Genomic DNA, 20,072 nt, shown 5'->3' on the forward strand with positions numbered 1-20,072 from the left:
ACCCTCAGCAGGGATGGATGGTTTCTGGCCCCCGCAATTCTGGTCCCGCCAGACCATGGGCTGCTCCCCCAACTTCCAGACAAGGAGCCCGAGCTGAGGCAGAGTGGCCCCAGGACTCCAGCCTAGGCCAGCCCTGCAGCACAAAGCCCATTGCTGAACTCTGTCTTTCCTGGGTTACAGCCCTCACATATACTGAGCACATGTGTCCACTCCAGGGTTATCAGCTCACCGAAGGCCAGCTTTCAGGTGGTGTAGACATGGTGGGAGAGAGAAAGTTTGGATTCAGACAGACAGACAGGCACGGAGTCCTCCTGAAGAGCCTTTACTGTGCAGACGTGGTTAACGAAAGGATGTGTCCCTCCCTACCTGCTTCAGCCACACCTGGATTGGAGGCAGGTGTTCTGTCCAGGGCCCCTGCACTGGGGCTCCCTCACGGGTCAGCCAGCACCCATGGCACCCAGGGGCAGCAGAAGCCAGCACCTTGCCAACAAGCCTTCCTCCAGCTGATGTCACGGACAGTGTCACCAGCAGCTGGGCCTTTGTGCTGGATGCCCTGGCGGCCCTGCAGCCTCCCCCAGCCTCTGAGGGGTTTCAGAGCTGCATTACCAGGAACACTGCCACCCAGAACTGGCTGCACTGACCCACCAGACTCCCAAACCTGCTCATCACTAAAGCCGCCCCTTCCTGGAGGCAGAGTAAATGGCAGGACGGCTTCCTCTGCCCTGGCTCTGTTCTTTTCTTAAAGCTGCCAGGGACACACAGTCCCTCCAGCAGCACAGGCAGTGTCTCAGCAGGGAACCGACTGCAGAGACCTGACGGTGAGGGGGCCACACAGCAAATGCAGGGCACTCGGTGACACTGAGATGAGGGTTTATAGCTTCTCCAGATTGGAATTGACCTTGTCAAAGGCAGCAAACAACCGTCCCTTTGTTGATGACTTGTCTTAACTGTCTGTCAGCCATGTTACCAGCAGCTCCGCCCCCTTTGCTTGGGTCTCCTGCTCTGGTGCTCAGCTCTCATGGTGCCTGTGCAGTCCCTTTGCAAACGATTCCACAGACATGTGGGATTCAGCTTTGTGCAAGATGCAGTTGGGAATGCACCCAGCATGCCCCCCACCATCACCTAGACTGATGTGGCCTGCATGTGTGCATCCCCCAAAATTCACATATTGAAGCCCCTGGACCCAGAGAGATGGCATCAGGAGGCCTTTGGGAAGTAATTAGGTTTTGATGAGGTCACAAGGGTGGAACCCACGATGGGGTTAGTGCCCTTATAGGAAGAGGAGGAGATGAGAGCCTTCTCTTCTCCACATGAGGACAGCACGCAGCCACCCATCTTCGAGCAGGAAAAGGCCTCACCAGAGCCCCTCCAGGCTGGCCCTTATCCCAGGCTCCCAGCCTCTGGAGCTGAAAGCAATGCATGCTGTTTAAGCTGCCCCATCTGGTGCTCCAACAAAGACAGGACCCCAGCCCCCAGTTGAGGGGCCTCATGCCTTCATACACTTGCTTCTCCCAGCAGGGCCCCTATTACTTCCCTGCACACAGAGCCCATTTCTGTGAGTGTCAGAGCCTGACTGCCATTCCCAGAGCAGAACAGAACCTGTGTAGATGCCTTCGGAGGCATTCATTTCTAAGTAATTCACTTTGAGGCCCAGCCCTGCAGCTCTTTCAGACTCCCCGGGCCCCTGGAGCTGTCCATGGGCTTGGGCTGTGCACTCCTCACGGCAGAAACCTGGCCAGCAGCTCAGGTGTTCCCAGTCCCACATTGTGCTGAGGAAACAACCCTACTGCATCTGAAGAGTGAAACAGATGCAGCAATGAGGAGTTTCATGCAGCCCTCTGCATGCTGAGCAGAGAGAACAGAGTACTTCAGGTAAGAAGAAGTTCCAGAAAGCCTCCTTCCGTGTCCTGCTCTGCACTGGGGTTTTCACAGGCCAGCTGAGTGGGGGGCTAGGGGCCTCAGGACCTCTGGTTGCACCATAACCATCTGTACACGCCAAAAATGCCCTGTCTTCCTACTGCTGACGTCAGCGAGCATATGCTCCCATGCAGTGCCCCGCAGACGCACTCTGCCGTTCCCATGCATGCCAGGCTCTGTGCAAGGGTTGGGATGCAGGATCCTGAAGATGCCAGACTCTCAACATCGGCCGTTGTACCACCAAGTCTCAGGCCTGGATGACCCCATGCCTGACTACGCTCAGGGACACTGCTGGGGTGGCTGTCCCTGCTCATTTTAAGAATGCAGCCAGGCAATTGAGGCCAGCCTTCCAGGCAGCTCTTTACTGTCCTCAGTGGGCATTGAAAACCCCTAAAATAACCTGGTAAAACACCAAATGCCCAGTTGCCCCAGCCCAGGCAATCTGATATTGGGGCCTGGGCTGGGGCCCCAGCACTTATAATAACCCCTCCAAGTGACAGACATGTAGGCAGAAATGAGAACCAAAAGAGCAGAAACTGTTACACAAAGCAGGAGGCTTACACCCATCGTGGAGGTAGTTGACCGAAATGGATAACATGAGGACTCGACAGATGGAGGGACAGTGTGTGGTCAGAGACAGCAGGGCAGGTGTAGCCACCCCTGGGCTACAGGGGTCATCTCTGGGCAGTGCCGCTCCCCCTGGCTCCCAGCCGAGCCCCACCCTCCCCCACGTACATGCACAATCAGGTCCCCCGTGGGTGTCTAGCCAGGGCCCCAGGGCCTGCCAGCCTCCCCCAGCCACTGTTACTGTCCTCCCAGCTGGCCCAGAAAAGCCTACATGGCCCAGACAGCAGCACCACCCCCAACCTTGTCCACAGGTCCATGGGATCCCTCAAGAGGAACCGTGCCCACACAAGGAGTACTAGGAGTAGGGAGGATTTCAGGGCTGCCATCTGAGCCCCTCCAGGCCAGGGGACCCCGGGGTGAGGTGCAGAGAGGCCCAGGAATTGTGGATGGACCTCCAGGTGTGCCTCCACAGCCCTGCCCCTTCCTTTTAACATCAGTAGTTGGACATCATCACAGAGAGGAGAGCTACCAGTCGGACAAAGGGCTGCCCTCTCCCTTCCCCCAGATTCCCCACCGTGAACTTACCCTGCGGCTTCTTCCTCCTCTCCCTCCCCTCTTCTTTCTCTCTTCCTGTCTGTCTGTCTGTCTCTATATCCACATGCATGCTTTTTCTCCTGAACCATGTGAGAGTGGCAGGGTCATGCACTTGACCCCCAGATACGGTAACAGCGGGGCCATTCTCTCGCACCCCCACGGACATTTGGAGCCCGCCCCCACTTCACCAGCGAAGTCAGCAATGCAGTCGACAGCAAAGAGCAGTGTGGCGAGGAGTGCCCCTCGCGACGCAACCTCAGAATCGCTGTGCCTTTAAGGAGTGCAGGCTGGGCACTTGTAGCCTGCCCTCCCTGTGGTTTGTCTGATGTTCCCTCACAGTTAGTCTAAACTGTGCCTTTTGGGCAGAATATTCCAGAAATGAGGCAGGAATGCAAACCCAGGACGCCCACCTAGACCTCACGAGGTGCCCAGGCTGTGAGAAGCGTGGGTTTGTGCCGCTGCGTCTCTTGCCCCATGGTGCCCAGTGAGGGCATTTCCCATGGCCCTGACTTTGGGGCAGTCTGTGTGCACTCTCAGGGTTAAAGTCCTGGCTGTCATGCAGTGTACCCCACTAACAGGCCATCCTGGCACCAAGAGGGTGCAGCAGCAGAAAGCAGAACAACCTGCCTGGACGCATCAGCCACAGTGCCCACCCAGAGTGGGCCCGCCTCACGCAGCTGTCTGTGGCTTCTCGGCTACGAAGTGGATTAATTTAGCTGGAGCTAAAAAATCACAACCAGCTCCTACTGCAGCAATGGCCTCCCTCAGGGCAGCTGCAACTGCCCCGTATAAGTTGGGCCACGGGTGTCCCGCTGGACGTGTAGAGCCTGGGGCTCCTGCCCCCTCCGGTCAGGGCCCACGATTGTTATGTAAACACGAGCCCAGCACCGGCGTGGCTGGCCCATCTGCCGGCACACTCCTGGCCCGTGCGAGCTCTCCCAGCACCAATCACTTTCCAGCCTCTTAGGTGAAAACTTGGAAAATATAAGTGCTCTCAGTCTCCCTTTCATTTGCAAACGAGTCATTTCAGCTAAGTGCGGCCCCCTATTCTTCTGCAGCATTTGTGTTTGTGAAAAGACCCGTCTCAAATTTCTGGAGCTGGAGCAGCTGCCGCCAGGCCCCTTTTCACTGGGCCATTCCCCCGACCCTCCGACCCTCCCCCTCCGCGGCCCTTTTGTCTGCGACAGAGCCAGCCCCCTACTCTGACCCCTGGCCAACTTGGGCCTGCCTTCATTGTCAGCCTCCCCAGACAAGTTTCACCCTCAATCAGGCATTGTTTGGACTCCTGAGGCCAGCACGTGCCCACATCCCCTAATCTTTTAATTTCTCCCCAGGAAAAAGCAGCTGTTAGTGATACCCAGCTGTCGGGCCTGCTGCCGCCAGCACAACCATTAGGAGGAGGAGGGAGCTGCTGCCTGCAGTGTCCGTACATCTCCCCTCTCTTTCTTCTGAGGGGTGGTGGTGTTTCTGCAACAGTTGGCAGCACGCGCTATGAAATGCTGCCCTCTTGGAAAAGCCCCCCTCAACTCCGTTTTTGTCTGCCCCCGTTGCTGCCACAGAGCAGCACTTGCACGTGGGCACACTGGAGAATCAGACCTTCCGTTTCAGAGATCCCTGGCATGTGTCATCCCTTTGCTGCAAAATGTTCACCTAATCAATTACAGGGCGAGACCCGCGAGACCCAGACAGGCAGACAGAGTCAGCACGTGCCCACGCTGGCTGCCTAGTTGTGGTAATGCTTTCTGGAGTCACTGCCCTGAGCCTGATTTGAGCTGGGGTTCCCCAGGAACATGTGGCCTAGGAACAAGAGGATCCCTTGGAAACACATGCCACGGAGGCCAGCCAAGGCTAGCCCCAAGTTCTGAAGGGCACTCCACCTCGTCCATCCTTGCCCGCTGGGTTTTCTGGAGGCTGTTCTCTGAGCACACCTGCATCCCGACAGCCTGCGGCTCTGCAGGATGGGGACTCCAGACGCCGGCCACTGCCTCCCTAGCCTCCATGCCCCACCTGTGAAAGCAGGCATGGGAGGGCCTCTGCACACCTGCACTGCCCCACAGGACAGCCTGCCGCAATGGAAATGTTCTCTGTGAGCTGTCCGACACAGCTACTGAGAAATGAAAAACTCATTTTTAATTTTATTTCAATTAACTTACATCTAAGTGGCTGTGGGTGGCCAGTGGCTACTAGGTTGGGCAGTAGAGCTCTAAACTATGGATTCTTAAGCATGGTATCACGGGAGAAACACAGTGCAGATGCCTGGGTCCAGTTTCCTGAGGGTCTGATTTCATTCTCAAGGGTGCAGCCAAAGTATCAGGATCTTCAAAACTCCCCAGGGGACTCAGAGGGAGCAAACGGGGCACCTGCTTTAGCTGGTCTTGCAGCCTGAGTCCTGGCTCTGTGGGAATGGTGCATTTGGAGAGCACACACCTAATTTAGCCCTAAGAAGAGCTCTGTAAAATGCAGAGGATTTTAGAAAGAATTGACTATTTTGGAAGCTCCTCAGAGTCAGCTACAGCACCCCCTCCCAGCCCCTGACTTTTGTCCCTTGTCTGCCTGCCATGGCCTGGGCTCCAGAGCTGTCCAGTTCCAAAGTTATAAACAAAACCACTGTCAGTGCATGGCCAGCCAATGCGCAGAGGTGATCCCCACGGTCTCAGGCCGATGTGGCCCCTTTCCACCACTGTTTCTCACCTGGTGGGGAATTGAAAGACGCTGGTAGAAACCTGAGCCTGGACAGAGCATACACGAACCACACACCTGCCTTGCACGGCACCTGCTGGGCCTCCTAGGGGGTGGGGCAGCTGGCTCGGGAGCCTCAGGCCACGGGCAGGCTTCTGACTCATTTGCAAGCTAGATGTGGCCACGTGCCTGGACTACCAGCGGGTCTGACAGGGCATGTCACTGCTTTTAAAATCAGAAAATCTGAGGAAAGCTGTGCGCTCAGACAACAAAGCCAGCAGCCGTCTGGAACGTGTGCTCAGGCCTTCACGGGGGCAGGCACACATGTGCTCACACAGGCATCAGCGGGAACCTCTGTCACAAACTATATGTCCCGGGTTAGGAACCTGTGGAGGTCAGAACTTGGCAGATGAGGGGTCAGTGGCCACCAGTCAGCTCCCACGACCTATGTCCTAAGCCTCCCAGGAAAACTCCCCTGGGAAAGCTGGGCACAGCCAACCTTTTCATAGGTCATGATGGGTCCCTGCAGTTTCTGCTCTTCAACATCTCCCTCTCAGATAATACATCCTCTATTCTGGATGTACCTCCACTGCCAAGCTGAAACGACAGTGGCTGTGGACAGGAACACCACCACAGGACACTGCTGCCCATGGGCAGCAGTCACACATGGCAGTTGAGTTTTCAAAGTCCCCCAGAAGGCGAGCTCTCTCTCTGCCTTGAGAGGCCTCCTGAGGCCCTTTGTTGCCCTTTTGCACCCTGGGCCGCTCAAGTAGGTAATAAAGGGCCCCAGCAGGACTTGTCCTTCACCCAGAAAGGGATAGAAGTCAGTCCAGCCATAGAGCCTTCAAGTCACCTGACCACTGCAGCCATCACCTCTCCCCTTGGGGCTACAGGGAAACCGATAGTGAACCAAGTGCCCGAGCCATCTGTCGCAGGCAGGGGACAGCCATGCCCTTGATCGAGGTAGGGATTGAAAAGACGTAGGAGATGGGCCATGTGGTGACCTGACTAGGTCGCCTAAGGATGCAGAGGCACCCTATAAAACACTGTGACACTTGAGGCTGGGCTAATGGTGCAGTACAGGTCAGGAGGGGTGACTGCATCCCTGAGCACCAAGCCATTTCTGCGATGGCAAGGCCAGCCCTTGAAGTCAGAGAGATTGAGACTGTATAGCCAGTGGGGGTGGGGCAGGGGGGAAGGTGACAGGCAGGCATGGTTGTAAGGCCATTAGCAGAGAACAATGGGCTCTGAAAGGGTGATCCTGTGAATAGAAGAGAGTCGGCTCGTGCCAGCCAGCGGGGTGAGCTCATTATTCCAGACAGCAGATGGAGGGTGGCCTGCTTACCGGGCAGAACTCCTCACGGCTAGGGTGGGTGGAGGAGGCAGGAGCTGACAGTGGGCACTGAGGACCCCTCCATTACAGCAGCTGCAGTGAAGGAAAAAGCTGTATTCTCAGCATGTTGGTCTCAAGTCAACCTATTGCACACCCTCCTGGGCCCCAGGAGCCCTGACTGACCATGGGCATCTTCAGTCACCTGAGATGCCCTAGCCACAGGAATGGGGTGACAGAGAAGTGCATGCTCCCTTCACTTCTGTCCTAGCCCTGGTTTCTATCACCAAACAGGCAGCCTTCAACTCAACTGAGTCCTGTTTGTGAGGGCAGAGCTTGCAGAAGATGTTGGAAAAAGTTGGCTGAGAGAGTGTGCAATGAGATGTACAACTAGAGACAGGCACAAAGGGGACATGAGCAAGAGATGTGCTCACTGGGGACGTCCTCACTGGGGATGTGCACAAAGGAGACATGCACACTGGCTTCCTGCTCACCGGGGATGAGCACACTTGGGACAAGCACACTGGAAATGTGCAAAAGGGGGATGCGCACCCTGGAGACAAACACATTGGAGATGGCCACACTGGAGATTTGAACCCTGGAGATGTGCACACTGGGCATGAGCACACTGGGATGGGCACTCTGGGGTCAGGTTCATTGGACATCTGCACAGTGGGGTCGAGCTCACTTGGGATGAGCACACTAGGATGATCACACTGGAATGGAGCACACTGGGGTTGAGCACACTGGGATGAGCACACTGGGATGATCACACTGGGATCGAGCACACTGGGGTTGAGCATGCTGGAGATGGGCTCACTGGCATCAAACACACTGACACAGGGTACACATCAGAGTGTGTTCACTGGAGGGCTAACATCGTTCCTGGGCTCTGCACGCCCCATGACACTGCCTCCACCCTATTCTAAGGCCAGCTGACATCAATTTGTCAAATGTGCTTCCTCTGACCTCCATCTAGCTTTCTGTGGTTCTGGCTCTGAATTCTGATTGCAAAGGCCCCAAGCAGTCCTACCAGAAGGCAGGTGCCATTTCAAGCACATGCTTCCCTGTGATCCCCTAACTTCAAAAGACCTCATCTCCAGGCTCCAGCTCCAAGTGTCCCACAAGGCCTCTTCCTGCAGGCTTTCCTTGGCTGAGTTGCTACTTTTATGTTCTCATCCACACAGGAGATGCTGTTGGTGTCCCAGGCACAGCCCTCAGCACACAGCTCCAGAGCATGTGAAGAGCACCCTGCTGCCACCACCATCACGGCCACCACCACCACCACCATGACCACCACCACCACCTCCACCACCACCACCACCACCACCACCACCTCCACCACCATCACGACCACCACCACCATGACCACCACCACCACCTCCACCACCATCACGACCATCACCACCACCATCACCACCATCTCCACCACCACCATCACCACCACCACCACCTCTACCACCATCACCACCTCCACCACCACCACCTCCATCATGCCACCACCACCTCTACCACCACCATCACCACCATCACCACCACCACCACCACCAACTCCCCCACCATCACCACCACCACCACCACCAACTCCACCACCATCACGACCATCACGACCACCACCACCATCATCACCACCACCTCCACCACCCTCACGACCACCACCACCACCATTACCACCACCACCACCTCCACCAGCATCACGATCACCACCACCACCATCACCACCACCACCACCAGCATCACGACCATCACCACCATCACCACCACCCCCACCCTCCACTATCCTCATCACCATCATCAAATCTAACCTTTAAACCTACCCCATGCCAGGTGCCATTTTAATTGCTTTATCTAAATTAACTCACTTAACCCTCCTTATAGCCTTCTGATGCACATATGACTACTATCTGTCTTTCGTAGGTATGGAACCTGGAGCACAGAGGGTACACTGGCACGTTCCATGTCATACAAGCAGGAACTAGCAGCCAAGATTTGAACCAAAGCAGTCACACTGTGGGATGTGTGCCCTTAAGGGATATTCAGGTAGGTGTTGTTTGCAGCAGCAAAAGCCTGGAAACAACTCAAATGAGTCCTCTAGTGGAAGGCCATACAGCAGCACAAATGCCCGACAAGTCTGTGCTCGATATGCATAAACCTCATAAGCAAGAAAAGAGCAAGTCACAGAATTTATACATGACTTTGTGAAAGTTCAAAACCTGGCAAAATGGAGCAACCTATTGCTTAGCAACCTCTCTGTAAAACAGTAAAACTTTAAACAAGATGAGTTAACGATTAACAAATTTGGAGCTTACCAAAGCTGAGGTGAGGGAAAAAAGCAGAATGCTCTGGAAAAGGTCAGAGGCAGGCATAGCATTCTAGGGCTGAGCTGGGCGGGGCTTCCCTGTAGGTCTTCATTTATTATAGCTCTTTTTAATGGACAGATAAATTACATACACTCCTCTGTATGTATAGTGTATTTAGGGATTATTTAAAAAAAAAATTTCAATCTTCAAAAAGAGAAAAAAAGAATACAAAGAGTTTCTAGACTCTTGACCAGTGACTCTTTCCTGTAACAAACCCCCTCAAAATCTCTCCTGTGTTCTCAAGGGAGTAATAAAACCAGAGCCTTCCCTACAGCCCCAGCCCCTGAGATGACTTTCTGACCCCAGGCATCTCTGTATCCTCAGTATGAAATGGGTAAAATGGTCACAAAATGATGCTCACTGTGTATCTCCATTTGTGCAAAAATATCGCACCTCATTATTTCTGTGTAAAGTAACGAAAGCTATCACTAGACCCTGTCTGTTTGAGGGGATAGGAAACCCAGTCCCAGCTCATGAGGTCTTGTACAGCCCCAGGACCAGGGCAGCACCTGGAGCCAGGGCCATGGGCTGTGGAGGCGAAGTGCCAGACGTGCAGCACCCAACACAACCATCTCAGCGCAAACCTGCTCTAAGAGTTCAGGGTCTGCACAGAGCCCAGAGGTGGCACTCAGGAAGCACCGCTTTGCTGAATGCTCCAGGCACCCAGGCACCTCTGACCACCTTTGCCATCCTCACATCCTCCCTGACCATGCCTGCTGACAACCCGCCCTCCATGCTGGCAATGGGGCTCTGCCCTCTTGGCTCCCTGCAGCGGCCCAGCATGCCCTCCCCACCTTCCACCTGTGGTTTCCCCACCCACAGGCCCCTCTTAGTAGCTACTGACCATGGAGACTCTATTGGCCATAGGAGGAGCAGGTGCTGGCAGCCTGAGAGCTGACAGCCTGGACTCCCTGCCCCCTCCCAGCCCGCCTAAGGGCAATGGGCCATCTGCTGCAAGCGGAGCGGCAGCTGCATCCCTGTAACCAGGGACCCTGAGGAAGGGGCCAGTCTAGGGGTGCTTTTTGACCTCATCTCCATCCTAAGGCCTGGAGTGTGCCTGCACACATACACACACACGGGTGTGCACACACAGGCTGTGTGCATGGAAGACCAGCGTAGGACTTTCAGGCTAGGGGTGTCCATGGGTTTTATTTTTGTAGATCTATAACTCCTTATCAGTCTTTTGAACTCCAACAAGTTCTGAGAACCAAAAGCTGTTGCATAACTCATTTGTGGGCAAAGTTCAATCTGCACAGCTGGACGTGATGCTTTATTTATGCCTCTTAGTGTCACTACAAAACAGGAGCACTTTGGCTCATGGGTTGTCACCTCACACTTCCCAAGAAGGTAGTGTGCAGCTCATGGTATATGCACACTCAAAAATTCCCAGGTCCAAACCTAGCTCATGTGCACAGAGAAGGCGCCCGGGGTGTCAGGCCCACCTCCCTGCCTGGCCACCTAGCTGGGCATGTGCACAGACAGGCGTGGGGCCCCAGGAGCATGTCCAGTCACATTTGCTCAGACCTTTCTTTCAAATGGGGGCAGATGTGTGCATGGGCTTGATGAACACTGTATAGGACAGGATGGGGCCTCCAGGCACCTCTGGGGCTGGGACCAGGTCTTGTGAATCCTGCTGACAGGCGGCACATCACCAAGGGCCACAGGGGGCCCAGACTTCCCCGCCCAGGCCCCTGCTGCCCCTCTGGATGCATATGCCTACATGCACATGAGTGTGCACGTTCACAAACACATATGCTCGTGCAGATGCACACCTCACGCACCCTCCATACACAGGTTTTCCCAGGACAACAGTCTGCCTGGCTTACAGTAACCCACAGCAGCACGTGCCTGCTGGCTCAGCCTGGAACCCTCTTGAGCATGGATGTGGTGAGGCTCCAAGTGAATGAGTCGGGTTGTTTCCCTGCCATTCACCAAACCTGCCAGAACTTACACAACAGGAGGGAGGAGGCCCAGCAAAGGGGCCTCCTGGAAGCACCCTGCATTTACTTCTAGGATTCTATTCCCATGTTGGAACCTCTCCTAGAACCTCTCTCAAAGCTGGTTGCAGCAGACCAAGGCCCTGCTTGTTTCCTGCCTGCACGGGGAAGCTGAAGCAGTTGCTGAGGTTAACTGGCTGTTCAAGATCAGCCAGCTCGTCGTGGCCCATGAAAGCACACATCTCTCAAACAGGAAGTGGCTCTGGTGTCCTTATGTTTTCTTCCCAAAACACCAGGAAGAAGTCAAGGATTCAGCAGGCCTTTCAGCTGCTGGCTGGGTGGCGCCAGCCCACCTTCCCCATTTCCCTTCCTCCCTTCTCATCTCTCTGTGTCCATGCACATTCCAAACATCACTGAAAAGTCTCAGAAGCAAACATCTGGCCACCACTGGGACCTGACCAGATGTGGGGTTCTGGCTGGGGGCACCCCCTCAGAGCCCAGAGGCCAGGCCCAGCAGGCTAGGAGAACAGGAGCCCCCTCAGACTAAGAGTAAACAGCAGGTCCAGCCCTGCATTCAGCACTTCCCATCAGGGATGTCCTCCAAGGCCTGAGTTGCTGGGGTAGGGCCTTCTGTGGACCCATGGCATCCCTTTTGTCAACATGTGGGCCAGTAATGCAGAAGGCCTGCTGCAAAAGGGGTGGGGATGCAGACTCCAGTGGGGCAGCCTGTTAGCCTGCCTCCAATGTGCAGGCCCTCCCACGGCCAGCTCTGTGGGCCCAGGCTGGCTCGGGTCCACCAGGGGTCCCTCACACCTTGGCAAAGAGTCTGTAACTTAGCCATCAGTCCTGGCCCACACGTGTTAGAGTCTAAAGGTTTACACACTGGATGTCAGGGCTCTGACCAGAAAGTTCCCCCTTCTACTCAGCCTGTGCCCTAACCCTGGACTTCACATCTGTCCCCAGGTCATATCCCTTCACCAGAACCAGGTGTGGGGCAGCAATCTGAGCTGCCTACAGGTGATGGGCCACTTCTGCCATAGCCTACTCACGGTGCATAGCCAGCTTTCCCAACCTTTGGGACACATATATCCCCTGCATGGGAAATGGGGGCAAGCCTTTCCCCAGTGCCCCAGGCCTCTGTGAGGGCAGAGCACTCGGGGCTGATGCCACCTCCCTTCGCAGGTGGCCAGCAGACTGAGCAGAGCCAAGTGCCACAGCCCACCCCTGGCAAGTGGCAGTGTGCTGAGTCAGGATCAGGTGGAAGTCCTCGGCCTCCAGCTGTGGCTTCAAAAATCCACTTGGGTGCCATAGGTAGCACTGGACCAGACAAGCGATGTGGGCCACCTCTAACCGGGCCTTGTCTTTCAGGTGTGCTTAGATGGGCAGCAAAGGAGTCCTAAGGCAGAACAAGGAGGAGGGATGAGCCTCCTGCTTGACCTTCCTCATCCATCTGTCCCTTTCACGAGGTCAGACCCTGAGACCCAGGGTCCCCTCCCCAGGGGCTTGCCAACTGGATCCTGCCCACAACCTTAGCATCCAGCATCTTCCTTTAAGAGGTACTTCGAGTTCCCGAATTTAATAAAGTACAGCGGGTAAGGTCTCCATGAAGACTATAGATGCACATTTAAATCAAAACAAGGTAAGTTAGAACTGGTTATAAGATCCCTCTCGGGATGTTTTCCAGTCTACTAGCCGAAGCACCTGGCCAGGGTTTGCTGGCTTGGACCCCAGACCACGTCCCTGCTGACCATGCAAACTGCCCCCAGTTCTTCCCTGGGGCCTGGGTTCTCAGCCTTTAATGGAGGCTAAGAGTGGGGTACATCCACCCAGGGGAAGGGAGGCTCGGAAGGGAGGTGCCGGGTGACTGGAGACCCTGTCAATTTCCTCAGGCTGGAAATGCCCAGGGACAGAACATCCCAGGTGCCTCTTCGCCAGGGCTCACCTAGGCTCGCCTGTGGAGGTGGGGCCTTCCTGGGCCTCTGCAGCCAGGAGCCAGTGCAGGGGGTCATTCCAGTGCCAGCTCCCTCTGGCTCCTACCCCTGAGAGTGGCCAAACAGGTTCTTCAGGTGGAGCCCAGCCGAGAGGCAGAACACATAGTCTCAAGCAGTGCCCTGGAGCGTGCTGGGGGAGGAAGTCAGCCTCTGTAAAGGTTAAACCAGGTGGAGGCTTCAGAGCAAGAGGAGAAGCAGCTCAAGAGAAAGGCCAGGGGCTTCCTCCTCTGCATCTCCCCTATAGGGTAGCAGCTGGGAGCCCACGGCTCAGCCCCACTGAGGAGAGGTCGGGTACTTTGGGCTTTCCACCACCATACGGTGCCCAGTAATTAGATTTTGGAGAGAAGACTACCTTGCCCCATCCTTTCCTAGCTGACTACATCAGTGGTTCCAAATTTGAGAAGTCATTTAATGCAGCTGCCTGGGCCCTACCTTACCAGAATCTCTGGAGGGGGTGGGAGGTGAGATCCCAGGAATCTGTTTATCAGAGATACCTGGTGACATTGCAGGTCCACAGAGCCCAGGATTCCCTGCCCACCCACTCTGTGGCATTAGCATAGCAAAGCCTGAAATGTCCTTAACAATCACCACCAGCCAGTGAAGTAATAACCCCTTGACAATTTACCATTAAACTTCAACCGGGTCCCAGAGCAAAATGCAATGATGCATTTGGCCATGGCTCCATGAGCCCCACCACGCCTGGCCTGCAGCCCTCACTCACTCCCACGTTCTGAATTCCCAGGCCCTGTTCAGGGCACCAGCAAGCCACTCACACTTGGAAACTTGGCTCGACCTGCAGCCTTCCAAAATCAGTGTTGCTCGGGAAGGGTTCAGGTCCTGCAGCACCTTGTCCCTGCTTACTGCCCCACATCACAGGCCATGTCAGACAAGAGAGCAATGCCACCCTCTGACAGAGCCCCTGGGAAGCCTGCAGCTCTGCTCCAAAGACGGCTCCTAAAAGCTGCTTTATCCTGCCTTCCTCCTCCAATAAGGAAGAAAGGAGGTAACAGTGGTTGGAATTCACAGGCTCCAGCTCTCATGTTTGTCCTCCCACTTATGTCTAAGAGCAGCCTGTGAAGGAAGAAATACTCTCATCCCATGGAGAAGCTAGTTTATCAAGGTCACGCAGCTAGCAGCAGAGCACAGACTCACTCCAGCCTGCCTGATGCGAGGTTGGTCCTTAACCAAAGGACTGTGACCTTGGGAGGATGCTCCTGTTTAGGAAACTGACGTCTCCACAGGGCCATGTGTGTGTGTGGGTGGGGGGGGTAGGAGGCCCGCCAACCCCCTGCACAGAGCCCAGGTGGGGCAAGGCCAGGCCACCACCCACATGCAGGGGCCACCCATCGACAGCCATGGGGACCCTGACGAAGCCTGCTCACCCTATTCTCCTGCAGCCCACCCTAGCCACCAGTGGGTCAGAGCATTCTAGAGGGTAGTGAGGGGAACCCTCTTGCTTCCCAGAGGTGCCCAAATGGCCCACGGAAGCCATAGGGGGATAGATGGCAGAGACTACCAAGTGACTAGGTGAGCAGAGAGCAGCAAAGCCCATCCATCTGGGTGTTCTTAGACCTGTGGTCTTAGCACACAGTGCAGAGGAAGCTGGGTCCTCTGTCCTGAGATCCCACTTGATCTCAGATCCTCTCAAAAGTGTTCCTTTGCCTCAAGAATCCTGCCCATGTCCTGTTCCCCTTCCCACCAACATGGGGTACAGACACGTCACTGATGCATGGGTGGCAACTCAGAGAGACATCCATACTTAACAGATTAGAGTCCCAAGGCCAAGCTGTGACCTCTCGCCAGGTACTGCGAGTGCCAGCAGTAGAGCTGAAAGTGTTCGTTCACTGTGCGAGGACAGGGCCCCTGGGGCCTGAGGTCACAATTTTGGGCAGTCTGGCAAAAGGGGACCAAGGAGAGCAAGGAGCAGGCAGTGCCTCTTTGCCACCCATGCCCCAACAAGCCTTGCAGGGCTCTGGGGCCCGGCCCTCTTGCCCAGTGCAGCACTGGGTCCAACGCAGTCATAACAGACGCCTGCGTCCTACCCACATGGCCCACAGGAGCAGTGACTGCTCCCCACCTGCCAAACTCCCTGGCCCCTCCCACATCACAGCCTGGCCCCAGGTAAGGCAGGCACCAGCCAGCTGTTCTCCTACCTGTAAAGTGGGTTGCCCCCCACCCCTGGGGCCTGTAACGAAAACCACAGGAGATCTATGCCCTCCTGACAGTGTGCAGCAGGGGCCACTAACCACTGCCTGCCAACCTCCCCCAAGCGTGAAAACTAAGGCTGATGGCAGAGTGACGCCGTTGCCCAGACAGCACCTGCAGGGCTGGTTTCCACTCTGTGCACACTCGGCCCTGGGGGCAGCTTCCAGCTGGCCTGTGACCCAGCAGCAGCTGACTGCCTTCCTGGGGGCTTCAGCCCAGAGGACAGATGACCATGCTGGGTTATGCAATGTGCACGTGCTCCTGGCCTCCCTCTCGGGATGGCTATGTGCTGCCCCAACCCGTGCCAAGGCCGACAGCCACCTGTGATCATTTATCCATAAACATAGAGAGGAACCCACGGAAGCACTGAGAACACAGAGCTGAGTTTCACAACGGCCTCCCTGTTGTTTCCAATCAGCCAAGGAGGTAGACACTGCAGGAAGGCGGGGCCAGCAGCAGAGAGCACGCTGTTTTTCCCTCTGCTCTTGGTGGTGTTTTGCGAACACTTGGTCCTGGGAAGAAGCTCCTAGGCAGGAGCTGAAGTGATCTCCTCCCAGATCCCATTACTCCTGGGCCGCCCTCCTGAATCTCCATCCTCCAAGCCCCAGCCCAGCCCTGCCCAGGGTGGGGGACCAGAAAGGCCCCTGGCTCATTCCGGCCAGCAGACATCTCCTCTGCTGAGCGCAAGGGCAGCCCCTCAAAAGCAGGCTTGTCAGAGGTGCATGGCAGTCTGAGAGCCTTGGCTGGATGATACCCATCAGGCTCAGCAGAAGGAAATGGTAAATAGGGATTGCAGCCAGGAGAGGCGCCTCTGGTCTGCAGGTCATTACACGGCGGCGTTCTGCCAGCAAGAGCAGGGATAGAGCCTGCTTGCTGGGGGAGGCAGAGGGCAAGGAGCAGCTACACCCTTCCTCTGCACTGACTGTTTGCAAAGGGCCAGAGACAGCCCCCTCCCCAGGAAAGGGTCACCAGTTCCATTCTGCACCTCCGCGGGGTGGCCCAGGCCCACTCACTTGCTGCAGGCCTCCTGCCCCTTGCTCATCCACCTGGGGTTCTGATTTTCCTTCTGGGAAATACTGTGTGCAAAGCTCCCTGGGCAAGGGGGACTCAGAGCAAGCTTTGGGGGCCTCTCCACAGTGACAGCTACAGCTGACACAGTGCGCACAGGGTGTTTTCTCTGCAGCTTGGCCTGCAGGGACCATGCCACCCCTTAGAAGCCAGCCTTCCCTCAGAGCCTTACAGTGCATGCTCGGGGCCCCCTGTTCTTACCAAAGGAGAAAAGCGTGAGCTCTTAGAAGGTTCGCACAGAACACATTCTGATTATGTACTTTCAACCTAAATATCACTGAACACTGCAGCAACCTTTAAAAATCAATACAGAGAGTCTCCTGCTCTGCCACATTCCTCTGGGGCTGAGTTTCTGACCCTTACACATTTCTGTCTCTGCTCTTCCGTTTAAGGTGAGAATAGAGGACACAGAGGGTTGCTGTCAATTAAAAAATAAATTGTCTTTATAAAGAGTACAAAGCCTTGCAGATGCACATTACAACTAACTGATATCCCATCTGTGTGTTAATGCCAGTAAAGAATAACCAAAGGGTTGTGCTGAAAGTCCATGAAATGCACAGAGGGCCAACAGACTGCAGAAGTGAATGTGATGCACTAATGCTCAGTGACAGCCACCTCCAGGCTCTTATTCTGAGCGGCTCCTCCTGGCCCTCCTAATGCAGCTCCACTCTCCCTTATGGAGGACACAGAGGCATGTTCTTTTGTCTCCCTATGCAGCATGGAGGGGCAGGGTGGGCCCAGAGGAGGGGGCTGCACCCCACGCTGCCCCACCCTGGGAGAAGCCCAGAGAGTTTGAAGGAGAGGCTGCTGTAGGGACAAGCGTGACCAGGGTTCCTGCCTGGGGGTCTGCTGGGGACCCTTTAGAAGGGAGAGAATGGCAACCCCATAGAGAGCCCGAGTTGGGGGAGCCCTGGGAAGACACACAGCCCCACGTGCCCGGCCTACGGGAAGCCCTGACTCGCACCATATTGTATGAGGCCAAGCCTTCTTCACAGCATTTGCACAGAGCTGGACTGTTTGTCAGGTGTCAGGAGAAGTAAAGACAGACAGACATGCTAAGAAAGGACAGAAGGTCCAGCTGCCAGGGGCTGAAGGGAGGACGCAGCAAGCTAGTCAGTGTCACGGGGGCCCCGAGATCGGGCGGGCAGCCCAGCACAGAACACTCACCGAGGTGACCCTGCAGCTGGGCCGGAGCCTGAGCCACCCTCAAGGCCAGTGCCAATGCGTGCAACCCATTCATTCAGAGAGGGAGGCCTCCTGGCCGCCAGCCCCCCTGGTCGGCCACGGGACCATGAGACGTGCGCATGGAGCTTCTTTCCCAAGGCCTGTGATGACCTGGATATCCCAAGTGCTCACCAGGCTGAGCCTACCGCCCTCCTTGGCACCACTGCCCGCCTGCCATCCCAGTGCCACTGGGAGACGCAGGCTGAGAAGCATCGTGGAATCTGTGGAAACCTGGGCGTTGGGGTCACACTTCCACCAAAGGCATTCTCAGGAGAGAGAAACCTCCTCCCTCTGGAGCTCGCTCTGGGTGAGCCGACCCTGCAGATTCCTGCCCCCCACCTCCTACCTGAATGGGAAGGGGAATGGGAAGGCAGGGGGATGTTAAGGACAGGAATGAATTACAGATAGTCTACCCCAGGGGCAGGGAGGACCACTTGCTCCCTGTGGCTCCAGCCACAAGGACGGCCTCTGCACTAACCGCTAGCGCCACATCTGGTGACCCCGGGAGCTGACACCTGCAGGCAAGGCAGGGGTGTGCCAGTGGCCAGCAGGTCTAATTAAGAAACTAAGGAGTCCTGGAATGGGGGGTGAGATGCAGCCACCGCCTGCATACATCGCCACTTCCCAAAAGATCCCTGGAAGCTCTTAGGCACTCACTCAAACAAAAGGCAAACTCACAAGTTATTGTTTAGCACCTGTTGTTTAATTACTGAAGATCACAAATTTTTGTCATGTTCTTTTATTATGAAAATATGATCAAGCTGATGGTGTTTAAATGTGCCCCATGGGTCAGGCACCTGTTGGGAAACATAACACAATGCAAAGGGACTAGTGAGGGGCTATGTCTGGGGAAGCTGCTGGGGACCAGCAGGAAGGTGCAGCCTGCAGGCCACCCAGGGATGGGGGCCTGGGGAAAGGGCAAGAGGGGGATGGGAAGGGCAGCGGGATGTCAAGGACAGGAACGAATTACAGATAGACCACCCCAGGGGCAGGGAGCGCTAGGAGGATAAATTCCTACCTTCTCTGGAGGATAAGGCCGACTCATTTGCATGTACAGGCCAGGCACCCTGGACAGCCTCCTTGAGGCCCTGGAGCCTCTGTCTCCATCTGGAAAACAAGGCCCTGCAGAGCTCAGAGCCCATGTCCCGCCCTCACAGAGACACGGGGCTGCGCCAGGCCAAGGCCTCCCACAGCCATGGTCTCAGAGCCCTCAGTGTGGGTCTCTCCCATCACCTCCAAGAGGAACCCCAGGACGCAGCGCTCCTGCACAGGGCGTGCACAGAGCACCAGCCTTCCCTCACCTCCTCAGTCTTGTCTCCTCACCTAAAAAGCAAGAGACATGGCCTAGGAGCCCCACAGCATCTTTGCCCATTGCTGCCTGTGACTCCAGCCATGAATGCTCAACATGCAGTTTGTCTCCTAACCAGCCAGAATGCATGGATGGTCTGGGACATTCGTCTGAAATGGTGGCTCTCAGCCAAGTGTTGAGAAGGATTCTGAGGCTGCATCCAGAACCCATTCATGGTTACTTGGTGACCTATGCCAGGAAGGAAGGAAGTGGTGGAAGTTTGTGTGTTGGAGCTTTGCCATCCCAAGTTTATATAAAGTCAGGGATGGGGCAAGGCTTGCAGACGGACTGGCAGACAGGTGAAAGAGCCCCATGGGCCAAAGCTGTGCCTCTACTGGCCAGCCGCCGAGGCTGGAAGGCGGCTGGTTCTCCTCAGTCACTCTGCTGAGAGGGCGAAGGACCACGGTGGCCCTGCCTGCACCCAGCCTGAGCCTCTGCCCAGCCGGTGGGGCTGCAGCCTACGGCCAGCCCTCGGCACTCCCACCCTCAGGGGCCAGGGAATCAAAACCTCCAGCTGAGGATGATGTTTTCCACCAGGGCCTCCGGGAAATGTTTACATGGCATGTGCATCCGCAATGCCCCAGGCCCAGCCAGGAGATGGGAGTCCTGAGACCACAGCCGTCTGGGAGCTGGATTCTTGCAGGGTGTTGTGAGGCTCTGGGATTTGAAGAGCAAAATGTATTCTTTTGAACAGAAGCTGCACACAGACTGGGCAGGACATGCAGCCCCAGCTTCCCTGTTGAATCCCTGCAGCCGAACTGGCAGGGGCTGCAACAGGCCACCTGTTGTCCCCCATGAGGCATGATTCCTCATAGGTAGATGGGCAGCCCCTGCTTGAGTCCCTGGGCAGAT

This window comes from Manis javanica, chromosome 2, assembly GCF_040802235.1.
Source record: "Manis javanica isolate MJ-LG chromosome 2, MJ_LKY, whole genome shotgun sequence".
NCBI classification, from domain to species: Eukaryota; Metazoa; Chordata; class Mammalia; order Pholidota; family Manidae; genus Manis; species Manis javanica.